Here is a 7,740-nt window from a genome sequence, read left to right on the forward strand (position 1 = left end):
TCAAGCATTATTTTTTTGTAGTACACAAGAGGATTTGCATTTAAATCGCATCTTTCCCGACTCGGGATGTCCCAAAGTGCTTTACAGTATTTTTGAAGTGAGCCATTGATGGAAGGTAGGAGACAATGCACAAAGCTATGTCCCATAAACAGTCATGCGATAATGCGCCGATAATTTCAAAATATAGTATTGGTGGTTGAGGGATAAATAATGATTAAAACACCAAAGAGAATTTCCCTGCTCCTCTTCAAAGTAGTGCCATGGAATTTTCTATGTCGACCCGAAAGGACAGACAGGGCCTTGATTTAATGTCTCATCCAGAAGACACCATCTCTGAGCCTCCCACCTCTTATACTTTGTGCTCGAAGAATGGGACTTGAACCCACATCAGTAGGTGCAACCAACTAATACATAGGTCGTGGGCAGGATTCTCTGTTTCTGAGACTAGGTGTTGACGCCCACTCAGGATTTGTGAACTTTCACGACAGCAAAACCGAGATCGCTTCAGCAGCTGTGGAGGGGCTAACACCGGCGCCATTTGGCACACAATCGATTCCAATGAAAAATGGTGCAGGATTCTCCGGGTCCATGATTGACACTCGGGAGGCTGACAAGCTGCAGCCGCATATACACATTACAATCCCCACACACACTCATCCCAGCCAACAGGATGGCACTGGTTGTACTGTAGCACGCCCATACAGCTGATGGGTTGGCTGAGACCAGAGGACACCTCGAGGGTTAGCCTGGGGGGACACCAAACGGCCCATGGCTCGAAGTTCACAGTGGGCTGTTAGCAGCATGCGCAGCTGCATGGTTGCCTTGCCGGATAGGGCAATGCTGTTCCAATGGCAATGGAACACATCCGGAAGAATAAAGGGATTAAGGGTTATGGTGTTTGGGCCGGAAAGTGGAGCTCAGTCCAAAAAATATCAGACATGATCTCATTGAATGGCGGAGCAGGCTCGAGGGGCCAGATGGCCTACTCCTGCTCCTAGTTCTTATGTTCTTATTTTCCATGCCTGTCCATCCCGACCCCACAGGCCACCTGTTGGCCACTGCCCACTACCCCGCCGCCCCCCCACCCCACCCCCAGCCATGGCAAAAGCCCCCCTCCCCCCCGGCCAGCAGCACAATTGTCAGCAAACTATGGTGATCTTGGACACTTTCTGTACCCCCTCTCTCTCCCTTAGCATCCATGACGCCAGTTTCGCAATTTTACAAAGCACAAGTGAACCACGCCATCGGGAACTCGGCCCACCGGAGTTGGATCAGCGCGAAGATCGGGACAGGCTCGCTATTGACATGAAAACGGTGTTTACTATACATGAATTCCGGATCATATTTAAGCCGCTATTGAGCAGATGGAGAATTCTGATGAGGCACAAAATCAGTGCCCGCCACAATTTTAGCGCCGGAACCTATTCTCCGCCCGATTGCGTTTCACGATTTCAGCATCAGCCAATGGAGAATCCCACCCATTATGTTTGATGGGTTAATTCAGTGAGCAAAAAAAAATAAGTAACAAGATTGTTCTATTGCAATTATCTTTGTTAATATATAATATGCACATAACAATATACTTTCTCAATAATGAATTTAACTAAATGTTCAGTCAAAACACAGTAAAAGTCTTATGTCAGTGTGTTAGTGACAGGTGGTTTCAGAGTGTATGTTAATGGCAGTTGCAGGTTGATGATCATTAGTTTGATTGTTTCGGTCAGTGGTATTCAAACTTTTTTCCCGGGACCCCTTTCGCAACCCACGCCGACTGCCCTTCGTGGACCATGCCAGTTGACCTTCACAACACAGGTCACGCTCGCTTACCTTTAATGCGGGTGGTGTACACCAGAGTCAACGGGCCCCCTGGCCCAGCAATTCAGCAGTCTTCAGGAGGCTGCTGTGCGCTGCTCCTGCACCAAAACGCGGTCCTGCACGGCCAGTGTGGGACGTCGGAGCGGTGTGATGGGAATTTCCCGCGTCCCCGGCGATTCTTCGACCCGGCGCAGGCTTGGTGAATCCCAGCCATGGCACTTGTGATGCCACGGCATACAAAGCTATGGGCCAAGCACTGGGAAATGGATTTAGAATACTTAGGTGGTTGTTTTTGACTGGTGTAGATGTGATGGGCTGAAGGGCCTCTTATATGCTGTAGACCTCTATGATTCTATGACCTATTTGGTCTGATCGCCATGGCAATGGTACTCAAACAGAAACCTATTGAAATCCAGTGACAGATTTTACACTTTTACCTAGTGATTCACAGTGAAGGGATAACTGCTTGGTGAGACACAAGGAAAAAGCAACTACTGCTGTGGAGAAGGATGCTTGCAAGAGTTTGTTTTCTGTTTGAAAGGAAAGGAACAGAACATGAGACATTTGGATATTTAAGGAACAAGTCGTTGCCATGGTGAACTTGCAGATGGAAGTCAGATCTGGAAGATTTAGGCTGGGTGGAACAACTTTTGATAAGACACTGGAGGTTGTGACCGAGCGCGGCAGGGAGAAGTGAGCCCGCTGGATAGCCGTGAGTAACATTAGATTTGTTCTTGTAACGATACACACTGGTCAGAAGTGTGGTGCACAGCGAATATCTCAACTATGTTGGTTTGTTAATGCAAATGTACTTTTTCTTTACAGTAAGTGAGCCTGTCAATTTGACTGGCTATCGGGCAATACACGGATGAAAGAATAATGATGTTCTGCTATTACATTTGGCAGGATTACTATGCTTCCCACTTCTTTCTGTGTTTTCCCTATGGTTATGTGTTTCCCACGACACCCCCACATAAATATTTGAGCATTGATGTGGGAGAGGATAAAGGAAGACAACAGAATTCTGGATGAGCTGAGGTTTAATGAAGTGGAAGTTGAGAGTACTGGTCAGGAGAGCATTAGAGGGAGTCGAGACTGGATGTGTCTTTGTTATTGATGAACTGAGGCAGGGCAGAGGCAGGCAATGTTACTAAAGATTGTTTTTGTGCTGGAGACGATGTCAAATTAGATACTGAGATTGGGGCTAAGTAGGATGCTGGCGTTGTGAGCAGTATTGCCCAACCTGAGACAGCAACCGATTGGCGTGGCAGGGAGGATGCAGGTAGAATGGAATTGATGGAAAAGTATTGTTACGATTCCAGTAGACACTGATAACTTTTAAAAAGGAATGAATTTCCCAACCAGCCAATGAAAATAACCAAAGGACAACAGTTCACGGTTATAGACTTTTATTGTAACAAACAAACTAAAATAAACACAGATCAAACATTAATTAACACAAATAGTAAAGTAAATAAAATGGGATATTGTAGGTCACTGACTGTCGCGCAAACCAACAGCAGGAGGCTGATGTTGGGGAACCTTTGAAATGGGCACCAGTAATGAGAGTGAAGGCTGGAGATGGAGATTTGGCAGGGAGATGACTTATTTCACCTCTTTGACCAGTCACTTGGTCACCTCTAGTATCCCCCTGTATGTTTTGGTTTCTCGTGCTTTGTCAATTATACTTCTGTGAAACTCCTTGGACGGTTTTCTACATTAAAGCTGTGACATAAATACAAGCTGTTGTTGGTTTAAATGTTTATGTTAATGGCAGGTGTCATTAAAGAGTCTGTATCAGTGGAGGCAGGAGATCGGAATGATATCTGCAAGTTGAATTTGCGGAGTTTTGTAATGCAGTGTTGAACAGATTTAAAAATACCTCTAATAATAGAGTTACTATCCTCTACACCAGTGAGCTCAAGGATCATAGATTTTACAGTGCAGAAGGAGGCCATTTGGCCCATCAAGTCTGCACTGGCCCTTGGAAAGAGCACTCTACTTAAGTCCCCGCCTCCACCCTATCCCTGTAACCCATCGAGCCTTTTTGGACACTAAGGGCAATTTAGCATGGCCAATCCACCTAACCTGCATATCTTTGGACTGTGGGAGGAAACTGGAGCACCCGGAGGAAACCCACACAGACACGGGGAGAACGTGCAGACTCCGCACAGACAGAGACCCAAGCCGGGAATCGAACCTGGGACCCTGGAGCTGTGAAGCAAATGTGTTAACCACTATGCTACTGTGCTGCCTAAGGCTGAAACAGAATATTCTAGAAGAACTGCAGTAATACCTGGTTAGAAGTAGGATTAAAGGAGCAAAGAGAACTCAATTGTTCCTATACTTTCAGAAAGCAAGTAGTTGAGTTGGAGGGATAAACAAATATGCTGAAGTTTTACTTAATTATCTTTGAGGCTTGGGGTTAGCAGTTCTTTTCTTCTGGAAATATAGCCCAAAATCAAGCACCTGAAAAGATGGGAGCATGATGGTTCACATGACTAATTCCCATTTTATAGGAATACCTAAAATATCACATTTTATTTTACACAGAGCCAATGCCTCTAATCTGGTGATTTGCATTGTTTTCCAACTATGCTGAACATATCTGTATATGGTGATGTCTATAATGTAATTAGAGGGCTGGATAAGATGCCCATTGATAATATTATTCTAGTTTAACAAATTGGGATGGGCATTGGTTTAAACATGTACATAGGAAATAGATCCTAAACGCTCTTCTTTTCCCACAAAATATGACTCTTTGGAAATGTTGCTGCTCAGTGTGCTGGATGCTGACTTTGCATACTTTCAAGAGGGAGATCACATCATATAGAAGGTACGTGGTTTACATATAACATGTGGTCCCCGTGCTAGTGAAGTGGTTTTGACCTCCTGGGGGGGCTGGAGAACAGTGTTTTTCCAGACATTCCAAAAATCAATCAAGCCAGAGAGAATCACGTTTTTCGCTTCTCTCTGGATTTTGAGCCCGCGCTGATTTGCTCGCGGACAGAGAGAGAGGCTATGTTACAGCATTCAATTATTTCTCATGAATATTCAAATATTTTAAGGTCCATATTTCTTCAACTTTTCTGCTTTCTCTCTTGTTTGGAACGGAAATGATTTTTTATCCTGTGTTGACTCCTTTAATTGTGTTGAAATTTCTCCCAAAGATTTTGGTTGAATCCCACTTTTACTAGTATCGTGTGAATATAGTTGTGTCAGAGCTTCTAAAATTCGGTCCATTTAACCCTCTCTTATCCTTTGCACCATGCTTACATTTACGTATTGGTGCACCATGTTATTTTGAATACATCATATCCTTTCATTTACATTATTTGCCTTAAATATGGATTTTCCATTCGAAATATATCTTTTCATGTGGTGATTTGATATAATGTACATTATAACATGTCTCCACTTCTGCATATATATGTATTAAGGATGTAATGTATTTCAAAGAAAAAAAATCACTTTTCCATTTCTGTTTTGCAAATGGCACTGTTTTAAACTGAGTGCAAATAAACATAAATTCTGCCTGTGACTAGTAAAGCCATTCTTGCGGCAGACAATTAAAAAAAACACCTCCCTAAATTAGATAAAATTTCTAACTATTTGCTAAATTTGTGTATTTTACAATCCCACAGGCGACTTGTTCCATCTAATTCAACTTGATTTGATTAGTCTTGAACTGACAAAATTTCAAACCATCTCTAATATTCTGCCTGTCTTCTACGATCTGACCTAGTTTGAACAATTTCTGGCCCGCTTTAACTTTGCTACTATACGTTTAAAAGCATTCATATACTCTATCAAGACCCAGGTTGTGGATAGCATTATCATTTCATAGAAAACAATAACTTTCAAAAAGAGATTCAAATTTCCAGTGATTAACTGAAAGAATAACATAGCAAGATTTCACATTTTAATTTTTTACTGTAACAATTTACTAAAAAAGCACTCTCAACTAAACATTATTTGATTTGATGCATTCCCCGATTATACTTATCATGCATCGTAATCAGCATGGAATTGTAGACTTTATATCTAACAGCTCTCAATTGCTCCCAGTTTCACTGGGTTCCCTTATCCCTATTTTGCCGAGCAGAAAATTTGAGTCTCTGTCTCCCAGCACTTCCCTCAGTTTTGAGAGCTTCTTAAATCCACCACTAGCAGTAAAGCCTGGTCCAATGATTTCCCCCTGGCCATGCCGCAATGATTTTCCCCAAATCCTTAGTTGGCTGCAGGTTGTGCCTCTTCGACTGGAGGCTGTCTTCATAGATTTTACAGTGCAGAAGGAGGCCATTCGGCCCATCAAGTCTGCACCGGCTCCTGGAAAGAGCACCCTACCTAAGGTCAACACCTCCACCCTATCCCCATAACCCAGTAACCCCACCCAACACTAAGGGCAATTTTGGTCACTAAGGGTAATTTATCATGGCCAATCCACCTAACCTGCACATCTTTGGACTGTGGGAGGAATGAGCAGTGAAGGCCACCAGATGTAAACGGAGCAAGCAAGGCACTACAAGCCATATGCATGCTGTGGCTACAACAGCAGACAAGATGCTGGGAATTCTGTGGTGAATAACACAGTTCCTGAACCCTCAAAATGTGTTCACCATCTACAAGACATAAGTCAGGAGTGTAATGGAATATTCTCCACTTTCATGGATGAGTGGAGTTCCAACAACTCTCAGGTAGCTAAACACCATCCAGGACAAAGCAGACTACTTGATTGCCATCACATCTACCACCTTTAACATTCAGTTTGTCCACCTCTGGTGCAAGATATGCGATTGTCTGCTGCATGCTGCCACTTGCACAACTATGAGGGGGCAGCTGTTGACAAAAGCTATACTCTAAGCACATCAGAGAAGAAACATTAGGATGCGGAGGGAAAGGAAGAGAAAGAGGAGGAAAAGAAAGGAGGGGTCAACCTGGACAGTCCCTTTCTTCTCAGGCTGTCCATGAAGAACTCATCCAAGTGCAATTCTGGTAACTGCAACCCCAGTTCCAATACCTCATTTCCCAACAGTCCCAACCTGTCACTCACCATCACAGTATCCATGTCACCATAAAAAAATAAAAAACACCACAAATTATAGATCCAAAGAGATAACTTTAATCATGCCTTGTTACATTCAAAAGTTAACACATCGTACATGTGCATTTCCTAAATGTCTGTTTTGTATTTACCTTTGCCTATCCTAAGGAGAGTTGCCCCAGTGACTGGTGGAAAATTGCTGACTTTTAAAAGGAGAGATTGCAAATGTTCTTGGCGGAAAACCTCAAGTGGCTCTGGATGTTGGATAAACAGTCTGATAATTTAGCAGCAGTGTAGGAGTTGAGAAAGGTGGTGGTGAAATAGAGCTGGTTGGCACCAGACTACATGTCAAGCAGGTTTGTGCGTCATGAAGCCACTGGTGTTCTCCGGGGCGATACCTCAGCAATCCAAGAATCTGTTGGAAGACAGATAGTTGGGCAGCTCTGACAGTCCACATGCCCCTTTGCACATGTAAACAACAGTCATGATGGCAGAGAACTAACCTTGGAAGACGATACTTTGAGCTTCCACTGTAGCACTCAGAAATTGGAGCTGCTGTTTGTAAGCTTAAACATTGGCCATCAGAAGATGCATCATCGTTGGGTCCACCACGGGCAACATGGTGGTGCAGTGGTTAGCACTACTGCCTCACGGCACCGAGGCCCCAGGTTCGATCCAAGCTCTGGGTCACTGTCCGTGTGGAGTTTGCACATTCTCCCCGTGTTTGCGTGGTTTTTACCCCAACAACCCAAAGATGTGCAGGATAGGTGGATTGGCCACGCTAAATTGCCCCTTAATTGGAAAAAATGAATTGGGTACTCTAAATTTATTTTTTTTAACAATAGTTGGGTCCACCAGTGTGCTGATGGATTTGGTCC

The sequence above is a fragment of the Scyliorhinus canicula genome, chromosome 10 (genome assembly GCF_902713615.1).
Source record: "Scyliorhinus canicula chromosome 10, sScyCan1.1, whole genome shotgun sequence".
NCBI lineage: Eukaryota > Metazoa > Chordata > Chondrichthyes > Carcharhiniformes > Scyliorhinidae > Scyliorhinus > Scyliorhinus canicula.